The following is a 19,579-nucleotide window of genomic DNA, read 5'->3' as shown; positions in this document are numbered from 1 at the left end:
CCAATCCCAAAGAAAGCAGGTGTTGACAGATGTGAAAATTACCGAACTATCAGTTTAATAAATCACGGCTGCAAAATACTAACACGAATTCTGTAAAAGCGAATGGAAAAACTGATAGAAGCCGACCTCGGGGAAGATCAGTTTGGATTCCGTAGAAATATCGGAACACGTGAGGCAATACTGACCCTACGACTTATCTTAGAAGCTAGATTAAGAAAAGGCAAATCTACGTTTATAGCATTTGTAGACTTGGAGGAAGCGTTTGACAATGTCGACTGGAATACTCTCTTTCAAATTCTGAAGGTAGCAGGGGTAAAATACAGGGAGCGAAATGCTATTTAGAATTTGTACAAAAACCAGATGGCAGTTATAAGAGTCGAGGGGCATTAAAGGGTAGCAGTGGTTGGGAAGGGAGTGAGACAGGATTGTGGCCTCAACCCGATGTTATTCAATCTGTATATTGAGGAAGCAGTAAAGGATACAAAAGAAAAGTCGGAGTAGGCATTAAAATCCATGGAGAAGAAATAAAAACTCTAAGGTTCGCCCATGACATTGTAATTCTATGAGAGACAGCAAAGGACTTGGAAAAGCAGCTGAACAGAATGACAGTGTCTTGAAAGGAGGATATAAGATGAACATCAACAAAAGTAAAACGAGGATAATGGATGCTGAGCGAATTGGATTAGGAAATGAGACACTTAAAGTAGTAAATGAGTTTTGCTATTTGGGGAGCAAAATAAGCGATGATGGTCGAAGGATATAAAATGTAGACTGGCAATGGCAAGGAAAGCGTTTCCGAAGAAGACAAATTTGTTATAATCGAGTATAGATTTAAATGTCAGGAAGTCGTTTCTGAAAGTTCAAATGGTTCAAATGGCTCTGAGCACTATGGGACGCAACTGCTGATGTCATTAGTCCCCTAGAACTTAGAACTAGTTAAACCTAACTAACGTAAGGACATCATACACATCCATGCCCGAGGCAGGATTCAAACCCGCGACCGTAGCGGTCTCGCGGTTCCAGACTGCAGCGCCAGAACCGCGCGGCCACTTCGGCCGACGTTTCTGAAAGTATTTGTATGGAGTGTAGCCATGTATGGAAGTGAAACATGGACGATAAATAGTTTGGACAAGAAGAGAATAGAAGGTTTTGAAATGTGGTGCTACAGAAGAATGCTGAAGATTAGATGGGTAGATCACATAACTAATGAGGAGGTACTGAATAGGATTGGGGAGAAGAGGAGTTTGTGGCACAACTTGACTAGAAGAAGGGATCGGTTGGTAGGACATGCCCCGAGGCATCAAGGGATCACCATTTAGAATTGGAGGGCAGCGTGGAGGGTAAAAATCGTAGAGGGAGAACGAGAGATGAATACACTCAGCAGATTCAGAAGGATGTAGGCTGCAGTACGTACTGGGAGATGAAGCAGCTTGCACAGGATAGAGTAGCATGGAGAGCTGCATCAAACCAGTCTCAGGACTGAAGACCACAACAACAACAACAACAACAACAACCCCTTTGTGGGTTGGCACCGTGCTTACTGGCCGAGGTGGAGATGTCGAAACTTTCCTGTCTCAACTCGACCTCTGCCTCTGAAATACTGGCCCCCCCCCGCACATTTCAGAGTGGCTCATGGCATTTACTCGGCCTCTGATTTATCCATCTGCAGCCCAGGACTTCTCCCATCTGTCCACTGGAGAGCCCACAATGACTTGTGTGGTAGTGACCACTTTCCCATTTACCTGTCACTTCCCTAGCACCATTCTCCCGGACGTCTACCAAGATGGGCTTTAAAGAAGGCAGACTGAGAAGCTTTCACCTCTCATGTCACCGTTGAATCTCCCCCATATGGTACCATCGATGTAGTAGTTTAGGAGGTCATTAGAACAATCGTTTCTGCCGCGGAAAACAAGAACCCTTGTTCTTTTGGGTGCCCCTTGATGGTCACCGGAAATCGCTGACGCCATTAAAGAGTGTCGACGAGCTCTACAGCGACATAAGCGACACCATTCCCTAGAGCACCTAACAGCTTTTAAACGGCTCGGTGCCCTCCTTCGCCAGCTCATAAAAAGACGGAAACAAGAATGTTGTGAGAGGTACGTCTTGACCATTGGGTGCCATACGTCACCTTCCCAAGTCTGGACGAAGATCAGATGTGTTTGTGGTTACCAGGCTCCGACAGGTGTCACTGGCATTAACATAAATTGCGTATTATCTACCGGCGCAAACGCAATTGCCGAGCACTTTGCTGAACACTATTTACGAGCCTCTGCGTCTGAGAATTATCCCCCAGCAATTCGCTACCTCAAACGGGGGATGGAAATGAAAGCCCCCTCATTCACTGAACGTCACATTGAACCCTATAATGCTCCATTTACAGAGTGGGAGCTCCTCAGCGGCCTTGCACATTGCCCCAACACAGCTCCTGGGCCAGAACGGATCCACAGTCAGATGATCAAACATCTCTCGTCCGACTACAAGTTACATCTCCTCGTCATCTTCAACTGGATCTGGTGCGATGGCGTCTTTCCATCGCAATGGCGAGAGAGCACCATCATCAAACCCGGCAAATACCCGCTTGACGTGGATAGCTATCGTCCCACGAGCCTCAGCAACGTTCTTTGTAAGCTGTGAGAATGTATGGTAAGTCGGCAGTTGTGTTGGGCCCTGGAGTCACGTGGCCTACTGGATCCATGCCAGGGCGGTTTCTGCCAGGGTCACTCCATCACTGATAATCTAGTTTCCCTCGAGTCTGCCATCCGAACAGCCTTATCCAGACGCGAACACCTGGTTGCCGTCTCTTTTGATTATGAGAAGCTAACGACACGATCTGGCGAGATCATATCCTTGCCACATTATATGAGTGGGTTCTCTGGGGCCTGCTCCTGATTTTTATCCAAAATTTCCTGTCGCTCCGTACTTTCCATGTCCAAGATGGTGCCTCCTATAGTTCCCCCTTCCCCCCCTTCCCCCCCCCCCCTCCATATCCAGGAGAATGGAGTCCCGAAGGGCTCTGTATTGAGTGAGTCTCTATTTTTAGTGGCCATTAACGGTCTAGCAGCAGCTGTCGGGCCGTCCGCCTCCCCTTCCCTGCATGCATTTCGTACTGCTCCTCCAGTACCGGCGTTGCTGAGCGGCGCCTACAGGCAGCCATCCACAAGGCGCAGTCATGGGCTCTAGCCCACAGTTTCCAGTTTTCAGCCGCGAAGTAGAGTATCGTGCACTTCTGTCGGTGTTGTAGCGTTCACCCGGAACCAGAACTTTATGACGATCCACTCACTGTAATGGAGACATATCGATTCTTAGGACTGGTTTTCGACGCCCGATTGACGTGGATTCCTCATCTTCGTCAGCCGAAGCGGAAGTGCTGGCAGCACCTCAATGCCCTCCGCTTCCTAAGCAGCACCAACTGTGGTGAAGATCACTCTAAGCTGCTGCATCTCTACAGAGCTCTTATTCAATCCCGCCTTGACAATGGGAGTCTGGTTTATGGTCCTGCGGCGCCCCCAGCGTTGCGTTTACTCGACCCAATGAACCACCGTGGCGTTAGACTGGCAATGGGAGCTTTTATTACGACTCCAGTGACCAGCGTCCTAGTGGAGGTCGGAGTCCCTCCATTGAGGGTTAGGCGTGCACAACTTCTGGCCAGTTACGTTGCACACATTCGTAGTTCTCCTGGGCATCCGAATTACCGTCTGCTTTTCCCACCCACGGCAGTTCATCTCCCGCATCGGAGGCCCAGGTCAAGGCCTATGTTTGCTGTTCGCGTCCGATGTCGTCTGTCTGAAATGGAGTACCACCTACACTTCATGTCCAATCACGGACACCTCCATGGTGTACACTTAGGCCGAAGTTTCGCCTGGACTTTTCACAGGGTCCTACGGCTCTACGTTGTCACGTCCTCTCGATTCTTGACATGTACCGGAACCATGAAGTGGTTTACACCGACGGCTCGATGGCTGATGGTAACGTTGTTTCGCGTATGTTCGTGGAGGACATATTGAACAGCACTCCATGCCAGATGGTTGCAGTGTTTTCACTGCATAGCTGGCGCCCATTTCTCGTGCTCTCGAGCGCATCCGCTCATGCCTTGGCGTGTCGTTTCTTCCTTGTACTGACTCCTTGAGCTGTCTACAAGCCATCGACGAGTGCTACCCACGCCATCCTTTGGTAGCGACCATCCAGGAGTCGATCTATGCCGTGGAACGGTCCAGTCGATCTGTGGTGGTTGTGTGGACCCCAGGACATGTCGGAATCCCAGGAAATGAACTTGCCGACAGGATGGCCAAATAGGCTACACAGAAACCGCTTCTGGAGATCGGCATTCCTGTAATTGACGTTCGATCATTATTATGCCGCAAGGTTTTTCAGATCTGGGAGTCGGAATGGCATAATCTCAGTATGCACAACAAACTGCGTGCCATTAAGGAGACACCGAATGTGTGGAAATCCTCCATGCAGGCCTCTCGTAGGGACTCTCTGGTTCTGTGCTGGTTCCGCATTGGCCATACGTGGCTAACACATGGCTACCTCCTCCACCCACCTCGGTGTCACTGTGGCTCACATATGACTGTTGTCCACATCTTGCTGGGCTACCCACTTTTAGCTCCTCTGCGGCGGATTTTTAACCTTAGCAGTACCCTACCTTCGGTGTTGGGCGACAATGCCTCAACAGAAGATTTAGTTTTACGTTTTATTAGTGAGGGTTCTTTTTTATCGTACCATCTAAGGGTGGGCATTTAGCCTTCTCTCCGAGGCCACCACCCTCCCTCCATTTTAACTCTGTCGCACTTTCTTTGCGTTTGTTTGTCTTGGTGGTCGTCTTTTCCATACATGTGTTAATCTCGTCTTGTCTTTTTGGGGTGGACATTTTAGTGTGTTGCAGAGTGTCTGGCTCATCCTCTTTTATTATTGCGATCAGCCAGCCCAGACCATCGGCTCTATGGCTTTAATACCTTCTTCTACTTTTCCTTGTAGTGTATGTTTTCCCCGTTTTTTGTTTGTTCCATTTCTTTTAGGTGTGGTTCCCCATTCATTTTTCTCCTTTTACTTTCTTAAACGTATTTTGGATGTTTTTGTACCTTGAGCCTTGCTTGCGTCAGGAAAAAGGGACTGATGACCCTGTAGGTTGGTCCCTTTATACTTCAAACCAACCAACCAAAAAAGACGACAGCGCAGTTCCGCACTCGTTTCGAAAAAGGTCCCTCCAGTGTGTCCATTGCCGACGAGATATCAAGCGCCGGCAGGACAAAATATAGTTTCAGCCCCCATGTAGGAAGAGCCGAAACCACATGCCAGCTTAGCTGTTGTGGGCAAGCTCCTAGCCAATGATCAAGCCTCGTGGTCTGTGACCGCTAGTTCTGACGTCTCTGCTCCCATGCCGTCCACCAAGCGAGGAGCCAGCCGTTAGTGCGGGTGACCAACTGGGAACCGATTTCAGGGGGCAGCGGCAGCCGCAGCCGCCTCCAGGCGCCGCCCTTGACACGGCTGCAGCGCCGCCCCCGCGACCTGGCTCGCGCAGTACATCCGCCCATTGCGCATGCCGGGCACACGGCATCGGCCATGCGGCTTGCGTCATGCCAGGTCGTGACGTTGAGCACGTAAGAGGTCACCCGACACGCGTGACCCACAGCCAGAAACTGCTATTATCGGTGACCAATAAATGGTATCTGTTGCGTAATCAGAAATATACTGGGGATGAAAATTATACTGAGAACTATAAGGTGTGCTCACCTCGTTCTGCATTTAATTATTTAATCAGGGTCGCCACCCAACTAAGTTGGGAAAAATTAATTACAAAAAAGAATTACTCAGTGATTTGATACACATGAACTTTAGATCCTTAATCGCTTTCAGCAGTTGATCAATTAAAATCAATTTATTCATGAAGTGAAAGGTAACAGGACATCAAGCCTCGACACGTGTATGAAATACTCACTGAGAAACATGAAAATGTTTGGCTTTCAAGAACAATTGCGCTTAGGAAAGCGCCAGGCTGGAGGTACTCTCCTTATTCTAACAAGAAAGGGGTTGCCTTAGAAGCAGTCATCAACTTTATTTACATAGAAAGAAACTATTTCGAACACTGCATAAGAAATTAAAGTTGCCGTTTCCCGATTAACGTGCTGATATCATTCCAACGACCGATATGTTGAGTACTGAGGTCCTTCTTGAATATTATTCGTACAAAATGAGTGATGGATAGCATAAATTCACGTGCACACTAAGTTCACACTAAAATAATACAGAGTGAAGAAAGTCAGTCTTTCGCCATACAACTAAAGACCGCGGGGTTCGTGCATTCTAAAACATTAAAGTTACAGCAAGAATGGGATGGCACCGAGCACTCACATACAAAGAAGTCCATGCAGAAAAAAGGGTGGGTGCAAGACCTAACAAAGTACAACGCTTACAAATTTGCTGAATATTTATGAGATAAATTAAATTGATAAATACGTGCAATGGTAAGAAAAATCCAAATGACTCCCAAGGCAAATTAGCAAACGATAAATGTGAGGATCTGAGCGCTCAACGGACTCATCGGTGTGCACATGGTCTATTTGAACAAAAGAAGAACTCGAAATCATAGTTTAGCACACTCAAATCACACGAACACATCTGAGTATTTACTATCACACGACTAGCAATAGAAAATACAACTTTGTAGTGTTGAGGGCACATAGAAAGAATGTGTGGTGCCATAAAAACAAGCTGATAAGTTATTCACAAAACTGAAATGGTCATGAATTTACAATAAGAAATAAAACAACATTCACACGACATTCTCACTTAACAGAAATCAAACTTCAGCATATCGTGGTGGCATGCATTTCCACACCATGAGTTCCCGTAGGACAAACTAAGTCTCAGGAAAACTTAACAACTCCTGAAAAATACATACTGTTAATTACGAATTTAATAACGTTTATGGCAGAGAAAACAATATTTTTACCAGTCACGATTTTATCATGAACAAGCCTGATCCTCATGTTATAATTTATTATATTTGCGTTCGTTGTATGTATTTAATGAAAACTTTTCTGCAAAAACTATTCTCTTTTCCTGATAGCAAAATATTTAATGTGTTTGGTCTTATCTTGTGAGTGAAGCCCTAAAATCGTGTGATTAATTGTATTGCACATAATGGCCGCCAATCCGCCATTACGACAAAAGAAAGGCGGTCGGCCAATGATAAAACTTGAATTCTAGCGATAATTAATTATTTCCACTTAATTATACTAACATGGAGGGAAATGTATGAAATGAGGTTAAAAGGACAAAGACTTACTATATATACATTGCGAAAAAACTTATTTATAGGTAACAAAATCGTGTGTTCAGAAGCAATCTCGGTACAAAAGATTCTAGTAGGTACGGGAGCTGACGCCAGAGTGATCATTTTATTCATCTAAGTCTATATCACACAATTATGTAGAAATTTCATGACATGAAATTAATAGTTTTGTTATTCCTAGTATTTGTTACATAGTCATATGTTTACTATTAATATTTTTGTGATCAAAACAATGATAGGTGGAGAGATTTCCAGCTCAAAAATAATTTTCCATCGTTGATAACATATTTATATGCATAAATACACATACTTTTATTCATTGTTGACACAGTTCACTTGTGGTTATCGTAAAATTTTGGTACGGTATTTAGAAGGCTTTCCCGGAGACGGAACAACCTACAAATCACATAAATATGTACAATTCACATACATAGTATTGAGGGCGTCCATGTAACATAAATGGGCATACACTAATAAGTTAGGGATATGCAGAAGCAGTTGGTCTCGATATTTTTTTTTAAATTTGTTATGAGATAAGACTGCCTCACTGCTCAGTTTTCTTTGGCACTGAACCAATAAACACAACGGTAATTCTAGATGCCAGTACTGGGTGGAAATAACATTAAAACTGATAAATGAGAATACACGAAACCTTTCCGACAGAGACGTTTCACTGAAGATAAAGAATGATAGCTGAAAGATGAAAACAGAAAGTGAAAAACTGGTAAATCGTTGCAAGTGAGCATCAACAGTTTCCTCATATTATAAGCGTGTTTTTTGTACAGGTAAAAAAGATTCTTCGTTCAAATAACAGGAAGCTTGACTTCTACCGTCCTGTAGTTCAGTTAACAAAATACGGACACTTTAGCACCAACTCAAGACCTCCCACACTTAGAGAAGGCTCATGTGAAGTCCACTCATTGAAGTTAGAAAATTGGAGATTAAAAGCTCGTGCGACTCTTGACACCACATGAATACGAGAAGCAAGAGGCCATGCTCAGTGATTTCCTGGATGCAGAGGGGGTTCTTCTGATTTTTATTGTGAAAAGGAAAAGAATAGCTGGTGAATAATATGGAGTTCTTCTGGATCAAGTGTATAACAAAATGCGTGAGATGCAACCTGGATTTTAAAAGTTACATAGCATAATTCATTTAGTTACAGAGGTACGTCTCAATGGAGGAAAAAAGGGAATCTAAAGGGAGGTGAAAAAATCATGGGACACCTGCTAATATCGTGTCGGGCCTGCTGTTGTCCGGCGTAGTGCAGCAGCTCAAAGTGGCATCGACTCATCAAGACGGTGAAAGTCCCCTGCAGAAATATTGAGCCACACTGCCTATACAGCCGTCCGTAATTGCCAAAATGTTGCCGGAGCAGGATTTTGTGTAAAAACTGACCTCTTGGTTATGTCCTATAACTGTTTATTCATATCGGGCGATCTGGATGGCCAAATCATTCGCTCGAATTGTCCAGAATGCTCTTCAGACCAATCGCGAACAATTGTGCCCCCGTGACATGGCGCATTGTCATCCATAAAAATTCCGTCGGATATGCGGAAGTCGATGAATGGCTGCAGATGGACTCCAAGTAGCCGAACTTAACCATTTCCAGTCAATGAGTTGTTCAGTTGGACCAGAGGACCCAGTCTATTCCATGTAAACGCAGCCCACATGATTGTGGAGCTACCACCAGCTTCCACAGTGCTTTATTCACAACTTAGGTCCATGGCTTTGAGGAGTTGCGCCACTCCCGAAAACTACCGTCAGCTGTTACCAACTGGGACCAGGACTCATCTGATCAGGCCACGGTTTCCCAGTTGTCTAGGCTCCAACCGACATGGTCACGAACTGAGGAGAGGCGCGGCTGGCGAAGTCGTGCTGTTAGCGAAGGCATTCATATCGATCGACTGCTGTCATAGTCCAGTAACGCCACATTTCGCCGCACAGTTCTAACGGACACGCTCGTCGCAAGTGCCACATTGATTTCTGCGGATATTTCAAACAGTGTTGCTTGTCTGTTATCACTGACAACTCCATGCTGCTCTTGGTCGTTAAGTGAAGGCTTTCGGCCACTATGGTGTCCGTAGTGATAGGTTATGCCTGAAATCTGATATTTTCGGCACACTCTTGACACTGTGGAACTAGAAATACTGAATTCCCTAACGATTTCCGATATGGAAGTTCCCGATGGTCTAGTTCGATCTACCATTCCGCACTCAAAGTCGGTAATTCCCATAATGCAGCCAAAATCACGTAGAAAACTTTTCCATATGAATCATCCATCTGAGTGCAAATGACACTTCCGCCAATGCATTGCCCTTTTATACTTTGCGTACACGATAGTGTAGCCATCTGTATATCTGCATATCGCTAACCATGAGTTTTGTCACCTCAATGTATATTGCCGACGTGTGCCTCTGCTTCCGCATTTACGGCATTTTACCGACAGAAAAAGTTTTGTATCCACTGATAATTCCAGACGGAGAAGAGCATTTTACAAAACATCCACAATCAAGGTCGACTCTGCTCACTGGGAAAAATGGTTCAAATGGCTCTGACCACTATGGGACTTAACTTCTGAGGTCATCAGTCCCATAGAACTCAGAACTACTTAAACCTAATTAACCTAAATACATCACACACATCTATGCCCGAGGCAAGATTCGAACGTGCGACCGTAGCGGTCGCGCGGTTCCAGACTGTAGCGCCTAGAACCGCTCGGCCACTCCGGCTGGCTCACTGGGAAAAATTTCTAAACTGGAGTACATCGGAAAATCAGCACGTTTCTTAAAAACAGTTTTCCAATGTCATGTCGAGAACTTTTCTTCATCCTTGTGCAGAGTCTTTTCCCCTATGGCGAGGCAAGAAAATCGTCTGAACTGCAGTGATGGCAACACAAAAGTATTTTAGCATCAGTGCGGGTGATGTGTGTTTTAATGACAACAGACAACTGTCAGATCGCAGAGTGATTAAAACACGGCCAGTACTAAATAGATTCACATAAAATTTCTTCTCAGTTTTAAAATTTTAAACTGTTTCAATTGCATTTCGCAAGACGGCGACGTAATGAAACCTGATTTCTTCATCATATATTGCAATGCCGAATCGCATTAAAAATTAAAATATCGTGTTCCCTGTATACTTTTGTGAGGCAGTACGGACAAAACATTCTCAATAAATAGTCAATTACAAAATAAGAGCTAAAAGTGTAAAAAATTGTGTATACTTTGTTCGGTAATACTTACCTATTTGTTGTTGCTTTTCGTGTAGCAATAACGAAACACGTTGTACAGTAATGGATTAAAATTGATTGAATTTACTTAGAACAGGGTTGTACACTGACCGCCCAAACAGTTTAGTGGCAGATTTTATTCATGGCGTACAAGCGACATTAGCATAGTGACTACGTCGGCACTTTGAACTAACAGTTGTAAAGAAACAGATATGCGCTCTACCAGTCAGTTGTGAGCGGGCAGTGTTAAGTAACTGACGTACACCCGTAGTGTGTCAACGTTGTGCAGTCACAAATCACAACAGAGTAACGTCTATAAATCAAGTGTTCATGACATTCTCCAGAATTTCTTGAAGCGAAATGTGTGTGTAAAGCTCGTCTCGCACACCCGAATTCGCGCGGAAAGAGAACGACGTGTGGTCGCCTCCGGCGAATTCCATCAAATAATCACGGCTGACGAGACTTGGTGTTATCGGTACGAACCTACCACAAAACGTCACAGTGCAGGAATTCACATACAGGGTCAACTCCTTGCCAATATACCTAACATTCAAACCAATGGGGCACCCCAATGAAGGACTTTTCTGGCAGTTTCTAATAGTTTTATGAGCGATCTGTGCGGTGCACTCAAGTGAGGGGAGACTGTAGAATACCTGAACCATTAAAACTACCATGTTAACTGTTCTGTTTTCTGTGAAAACCGTCTCGAAACTTCTGGACTGACGTGGTTAGTTGGAGGTGAAAATGTACGAGCTGCATCTTTAGACATACGTATCTTATCAAGGTAAGTATAAAACTTTACAGCTTTCATAAGAGGAAATATCAATTTTCCAAGAGTGTCTCTTAAAAGATAATTATTAAACGTTTAAATGTGTTTGGATTACTCTCCAAAGCAATCCAATTCCTAGCTGATATTTCTGCTAAGGTATCTCTCAATAAATTACTCATTGCGCAGAAGACATAACATCGATTCTCTGTTAATAGAATCAGTGTAACAGCATTCTCCTACGCGTATGACTTCCAGACTCACTAGTAACTGCAGTTGTTGTTCTTTCGTCATTATTTAGGTCATAGACCTGTTCTGTGTTCTAAGTATCCAACCATCTTTTTCTTTGTCTTCCTACTGATCTTCTACCTAAAGGTATTTAAGGCATGTTTTCATAGTCTTGAATCTGGCATTCTTTGTAGACGTTATAGCCAGCTTTGTCGATCAGGCTTGATCTTCTCATTTATAGAATATATCCCAAGCTCTGGTCTTATGCCTTAATTTCTTAGTCTATCTTATCTTGCACAATCCTTAACCACTGTGGGGATGGCCATTACTTTATGAAACTTGATTTTCGTGTTTTTCTCAGCTTATTTGTCAATATTCTGTTGATTGTTATTTGATTTTTTTGTAGTTTGTTGTCAATTGCGGTTGCTTATATATCCCTTGTAACTTAAGGGACGAACTTATTCAACGGTTTGGTTTCCTATTATGATCTTAGTCTTCAGCGGTTTTGTCCCTTTGAAAGACATCATTTTTGTTTTTACAGTGGATATTTATTTTTGGCGGGTATTTACCTTTTATATTCTTTAGAAATTTGGTTCATTCTATAGATGGATCCTGTACAATTCCAAGGCCTTCTGCAAAAAGGCAACATATTAAAAAATACGTCATGTGATAATCTCAAGCTCGGATCAATTTGTTGTTTCCGTGCTTCAATCATATCAGCAATGTGTACATTGAAACGTTTGCAGGTATATGACTGCGTTGTCATGTTCGTTCTCTCTCTCTCTCTCTCTCTCTCTCTCTCTCTCTCTCTCTCTCTCTCTCTCACACACACACACACACACACACACACACACACACACACGAACACGTTTCGGTCACTGTTATAAGTGGCTTTCATGATGGTGCTTTGTTTACTACTAGGCCATTTTTCCCTCTCTTCCTCAGTTTCCCACGATTGAGAGGGCTGGTATCAGATAACGATTTCCTGCTCCGTTTTGGCTTTGTATTCTACACTACTGGCCATCAAAATTGTTACACCAAGAAGAAATGCAGATGATAAACGGATATTCATTGAACAAATATACTATACTAGAACTGACATGTGAATACATTTTCACTCAGTCGGGGTGCATATATCCTGAGAAATCAGTACCCAGTACAACCAACCACTGCTGGCCGTAATAAAGGCCTTGATACGCCTGGGCATTGAGTCAAACAGAGCTTGGATAGCGTGTACAGGTACAGCTGCCCATGCAGCTTCAACACGATACCACAGTTCATCAAGACTGGCGTACTTTGACGAGCCAGTTGCTCGGTCACCATTGACCAGACGTTTTCAATTGGTGAGAGATCTGGAGTATGTGCTGGACAGGGCAGCAGTCGAACATTTTCTGTATCCAGAAAGGCCCGTACAGGACCTGCAACATGCGGTCGCGCATTATCCTGCTGAAATGTAGGGTTTCGCAGGAATCGAATGAAGGGTAGAGCCATGGGTCGTAACACATCTGAAATGTAACGTCCACTGCTCAAAGTGCCGTCAATATGAACAAGAGGTGACCGAGACGTGTAACCAATTGCACCCCATACCATCACGCCGGGTGATACGCCAGTATGGCGATGACGAATACACCCTTCCAATGTGCGTTCACCGCGATGTCGCCATACACGGATTCGACCTTCATTATGCTTTAAACAGAACCTGGAATCAGCCGAAAAAATGACGTTTTGCCATTCGTGCACCCAGGTTCGTCGTTGAGTAAACCATCCCAGGCGCTCCTGTGTCTGATGCAGCGTCAAGGGTAACCGCAGCCATGGTCTCCGAGCTGATAGTCCATGCTGCTGCAAACGACGTCGAACTGTTCGTGCAGATTGTTGTTGTCTTGCAAAACGTCCCAATCTCTTGACTCAGGGATCGAGACGTGGCTGCACGATCCGTTACAGCCATGCGGATAAGATGCCTGTCATCTCGACTGCTAATGATACGAGGCCGTTGAGATTCAGCACGGCGTTCCGTATTACCCTCCTGAGCCCACCGATTCCATATTCTGCTAACAGTCATTGAATCTCGACCTACGCGAGCAGCAATGTCGCGATAGGCTACGATCCGACCTTTATCAAAGTCGGAAACGTGATGGTAAACATTTCTCCTCCTTACACGAGGCATCACAACAACGTTTCACCAGGCAGCGCCGGTCAACTTCTGTTTGTGTATGAGAAATCGGTTGGAAACTTCCTTTATGTCAATACGTTGTAGGTGTCGTCACCGGCGCCAACCTTGTGTGAATGCTGTGAAAATCTAATCATTTGCATGTCACAGCATCTTCTTCCTGTCGGTTAAATTTCTCGTCTGTAGCACGTCATGTTCGCGGTGTAGCAATTTTAATGGCCAGCAGTGTATATAGGTTCTAGTGAAAATGTTCTTGAGAACCATGAAACAACAATCACCACCACCACCACCACCACCACCACCACCACCACCAATAACAACAACAAGAACGACTACACTATCATCTTGTACCTCAGTGGTTAGCACACTGGACTGGCATCCGGGAGGACGACGATTCAAACCCGCGTCCGGCAATCCTGATTTAGGTTTTCCGTGATATCCCTAAGTCGCTTCCGTCAAATGGCAGGATTATTACTTCTACATCTACATCTACATTGATACTCCGCAAGCCACCCAACGGTGTGTGGCGGAGGGCACTTTACGTGCCACTGTCATTGCCTCCCTTTCCTGTTCCAGTTGCGTATGGTTCGCGGGAAGAACGACTGTCTGAAAGCCTCCGTGCGCGCTCTAATCTCTCTAATTTTACATTCGTGATCTCCTCGGGAGGTATAAGCAGGGGGAAGCAATATATTCGATACCTCATCCAGAAACGCACCCTCTCGAAACCTGGCGAGCAAGCTACACCGCGATGCAGAGCGCCTCTCTTGCAGAGTCTGCCACTTGAGTTTATTAAACATCTCCGTAACGCTATCACGGTTACCAAATAACCCTGTGACGAAACGCGCCGCTCTTCTTTGGATCTTCTCTATCTCCTCCGTCAGACCGTTCTGGTACGGATCCCACACTGATGAGCAATACTCAAGTATAGGTCGAACGAGTGTTTTGTAAGCCACCTCCTTTGTTGATGGACTACATTTTCTAAGCACTCTCCCAAGCACTTTGAAAAGGCACGGCCGACATCCTTCCCCATCCTTCCCTAATCCGATGGGACTGATGACCTCACTCTTTGGTCCCCTCCCCAAAATCAACCAACCTACCTATCATCTTCTATAGCATCACATTTTAATAGTTTCAAATTTTATCATTAGATTCCCTCATCCCCAAACAAACCTATTCAGATATACAGTTTGTTGACCGCGTTTCCACTACAATATGAACATTTGATACTACTACAGACATTCTGATGAACAAAACTTCCTTTCCTTGCATCAGTCTGCTAGTGAGTCTCCTTTATTTCACTCATATTCATGTGTGTGATTCGTTCACTTCTACTGTATCTTCCCAAATTTTAAGACATAGCAATTCATATCTCCCTCATTAATTACGTCATTAATTATGTTTTCCATTAAATTCTATGCTCTTTACACTGTGTACTTCACTCATCAGATCTGTCAAACTTTTCTTACCATCAGTCCAAGATGATAATTTGTCTGCGAGCTGTCACATTGCTATTTGCTTCTCTTACGTTTCTGTTCACGCTCTTGTGCTTTCTCCATTATTTCTTTCGTGTACTGGTTACACAACGGAGAACATAATCTGCAAACCTACTTAACATTTTAAACATCAGCAACAATTTCTTTGCCTTCTACTTTCACACTTCAGTGATGATTTTGATGATACTCTTGATTAATCGTCCGGTCTCAACACTACATTCATCTCAGGGTTTCGAACATGTTATCTAACCTTTCATCGAAGAGGCACTTCCCAAACCATACGCATATATTCCGCCTGCTAAACGCCAAATAAGCGCCACGTCAAAATTAATTTATAGCACGTTTATTATTTATGAAATGAACGTTTCGTGGAGCATCTCCTCGTGTTTTCTTTCTGATTTTCTGTCTTTGCTTTAGTTTACATATTCATTCTGAAACCCGATTTTAATTTTCGCTGTTCCATTTGTTCTAAAACCATATTATACATCCGAATTCTTATGCATCCCAATGACTTCAGTTACTCAGGATGGTGATGATCGACTTTTAATGCCATCATTCAGTGCTACGGCAAATTCTGATTTCATTAGTGAGTAATCTAGTCCTTCATTCACCTCCTCCCCCTCGCAAAATTCCCAACACGCTCCGAATTTCCATTGTACAGATTTGTGTTCTCGTACTCTCTCCCCCCTCCCTGTGCTACTGTACTTAACAGAGTATTTTCATTGGATTATAGCTTAATGTCTTTCTATTTTTCCTTTCCGAGATTGCTTTAAATCTAATTGTACGCAATATGTGTTTTCCTACAACCATGTACTTTCAATTCCTTTGCAAGACTCTCCCTTCCACGCTGATAGTGTTTCTTGGTATTTTTGTTGATTTTATTGGTAAGTTATCAGTACCACTAGTCTTCATAGAACCTTATGATCAGTGGTGCCTCTGACACTTCACGAGAAGATTACGATAATTGTAGGAAGGGAATGGGAGTTCTGGTTTTAGCAGCCCGTCGACAAAGAGGCCATTAGAGACGTAATACTTCTTCGAACAGTACAAGGTCGGTTTCCTTTGCAAATGAAACATATCGGAATTCGCCTTAGAGATTTTGTAAAACAACGGTAAACTTTAATTCTGCCGGATCTGCTTACAAATTCGAGCCCAGTGTCTTAACCACTGCCCAGTCGCTCTCGGTTGGAGTAAGGTAATTGTCAACGAACACACTCCCTGAACTATCCTTCAGGAATAACACTCATTAATGCTCTGTACATACACACACGACACGTTTAGTGATATGACAGAAGCCATGGAACAGCGATACGCACATATACAATTGGCGGTAGTATCGCGTGCACAAACTATGAAAGGCGGTGCATTGACAGATCTGTCATTTGTACTCAGGTGATTCATGCGAAAAAGTTTCCAAAGCGATTATGGTCGCACGACGGGGATTACTAGACTTCAAACGGAATAGTAATTGGAGCTAGAAGCATGGGACATTCCATAGATAGAGGAATTCAGTAATTAGAGATCCACAATGTCAAGAGTGTGTCGAGAATACCAAATTTCAGGGATTGCCTCTCACCACCGACAAAGCACTGGCCAGTGGCGTCCACTTAGCGACCGTGAGCAGCGGCTTTTGCGTAGAGACATCAGTGCTAACAGACAAGCAACACTGCGTGAAATAACCGCACTAATCAGTTCGCAACGTATGACGAACGTATCCAGTAGGACAGTGTTACGAAGCTAGGCGTTAATGGGGTATGCCAACAGACGACCGACGCGAGTGACTTAGCTAACAGCACGATATCGACTGCAGCGTCTCTCCTGGGTCTGGAACCGCGTGACCGCTACGGACGCAGGTTCGAGTCCTGCCTGGGGCATGGATGTGCGTGATGTCCTTACGTTAGTTGGCTTTAAGTAGTTCTAAGTTCTAGGGGACTGATGACCTCTGATGTTAAGTCCCATAGTGCTCAGAGCCATTTGAACCATTTTTCTCTCCTGGGCTCGTGACCATATCGGTTGGACCCTAGACGACTGGAAAACAGTGATCTCGTCGATGAGTCCCCATTTAAGTTAGGGAGAGTTGATGGTAAGATTCGTTACGGTACAGCCTCCACGAAGCCATGGTCCCAAGTTGTCAACAAGGCACTGTGCAAACTGGTGGTGGATCCATAACGCTCGGTGCTGTGTTTACATGAAATGGACTTTGTCCTCTGGTTCAACTAAACCGGTCATTGACTGGAAATGGTTAAGTTCGGCTACCTGGAGACAGTTTGTAGCCAATAATGATTATACCAAACAACGATGCATTTTTTTTAATGGATGACAATGCCCTACCTCACCGGAGCACATTTGTCCGCGATTAGTCTGAAGAACATTCTGAACAGTTCAAGTGAATGGTTTGGACTCTCATATCGCATTTATGGGGCATAATCTAGAGGATAGTTCGTGCAAGAAATCCTGCACCGGCAACAGTTTCGCAACTGGGGAGGCAGTGAGTCAGTATTTCTGTAGGAGCCTTCCGACATCTTGTTGAGTTCACGCCTCATCGAGCTGTTGCACTACGGCAGGCAAAAGGAGGTCCGGTACGATACTATGACGCATGCCTGACTCTTTTCACGTGTAAATACCATCTGTCTGAAGTAATAAGAGTATAAAGGGTGTTTGAACGTCAGTGCTTAGCAAGAAAGTAACAAGTGAGATAAACTAACGTCATGACACTTCAAAGTGGCCATCAGCTCAACACGCACACTGGTGCGAACCACAGGGGCAAATAGCAGCTCTATACCTCTATTAAACCATTGGGTGTTGACGATCTCTCTCTTCCGAACAAGTTCGGACTGTCGGAAAGCACCGAGACCTTTGTGAAAAACATTCTAATTGAGCCATTTGAGCACTCATTGTATCTTAGTTCAAATATTTAATTTAGTAGTAAGTTCATCCCTGCATAAAAAGAAATTAGAGTTAATTTATTCACCACACTACATGTTTCATAAGGCTGTCTCCCATCACCAGTTGCGGTAAGGAGAATAATTGAGCAGTTCGCACATATGCGTGGTGACCTTGCGGCGCATGGTGCAGAAGCTAGCCTTTTGAACGCGTTCTGCCGCGAATAAATTATATCACACAGGGTCACTGCCGCGGATGCACAATTAATAAGTTTATGTAAAGACGTTTCTCTTCAAACATTGGTGCCTTAGTACCCCTGGTGGACAGGTTGTGACCGGGATTCGCTAAGCCATTACCACCTGTGAAAGATCTGGTACACACACAGCACAGGTTCTATGTTGTCGGGAAAACTGGAGGTAGGTCCCGGCAAGTTGAAGCATAGAGTCCGACTGTGTTTAGAATGAAATTAGAATTATATTAATACCTTCAGCTGCTGACGGGCGATGATACATATCAACGGGGAGAGGTGAAATTGTGTGCCCCGACCGGGACTCGAACCCGGGATCTCCTGCTTACATGGCAGAAGCTCTATCCATCTGAGCCACCGAGGGCACAGAGGATAGCGCGACTGCAGGGACTATCTCGCGCACGCCTCCCGCGAGATCCACATTCTCACCTTGTATGTCCACACACTACATTCGTAGTGTCCCAACCCAACACACTTATTACTGGTGGAAGACATTCTTACCAAGTCCCGTAAGAGTTCGGGGAATATCTGTGCATTCGCACAGAAGGTCATGGCTGGTGTTGCCAGAACTATATACTTATATGGATATGGTGTCTGTTCTTTCGGACATGTCCGAAAGAACAGACACCATATCCATATAAGTATGTGTTTAGAATGGTCATTTGCGTGCGATAGACAAATGTCTATGTTAGACAACCTATTCGATTCGCAGGGAGCTCATTTCAGGTCACGGATAGCAGCAGTATATGTCTTAATCTGAAGTTACAACTCACTCTTGCTGGCCAGACAGCATCCATGCCGCCTTGGCGAGTGTAGTCTCCTTCAGATGTAGATAGTCCCGGGCTATCTGTACCGCCTGACATACGTCTAGACCGCAGAGTGAGATACAAATGGAAGTATGTGAGATGTCTGTCAGTTTCTTCGCCCCGGGCCAATTCCCAGGGCCGGCCTGCGGATATTACCACACAGCGATCTGCATTTTCACTTACTGTACGATGGCGCCGAGTTTCGAAACTGGATCAGCAGAGTGCGTCACATGTCCACTGGACGGTACTCCAGACGCAGAAACACCAGCTGTCCCTTCACATGACCTCCGTGCCTGCTTTACGATTTCCGACGTGACGACGGTGTTCCCGGATGCTTCGAAACAGTTTCCCAGAGCGTGCATGTCGCAACGGCCGTCACACACGCTACTGATTCAGGTCATATTTGTGAGGTGAGACTTGTCCATATCTCGGCATCCGTTGCTTTCCGTAACTGGATTCATCAATG

The 19,579-nt window shown here is 44.6% G+C and overlaps 1 non-coding gene across 1 annotated transcript; it reads right to left on the bottom strand.

Annotated features, from left to right (window-relative positions):
• Positions 1-18,597: 18,597 nt before the first annotated feature.
• On the bottom strand, positions 18,598-18,672 carry Trnat-ugu (transfer RNA threonine (anticodon UGU)). The gene has a single exon. It is a non-coding gene; the product is annotated as a tRNA-Thr (tRNA).
• Between the last annotated feature and the right edge of the window lie 907 nt (positions 18,673-19,579).

The sequence above is a fragment of the Schistocerca serialis genome, chromosome 2, assembly GCF_023864345.2.
Source record: "Schistocerca serialis cubense isolate TAMUIC-IGC-003099 chromosome 2, iqSchSeri2.2, whole genome shotgun sequence".
Lineage (NCBI taxonomy): Eukaryota > Metazoa > Arthropoda > Insecta > Orthoptera > Acrididae > Schistocerca > Schistocerca serialis.
Note: the sequence above shows the minus strand (reverse complement) of the source record. Positions and strands in the feature narration are given on the sequence as shown.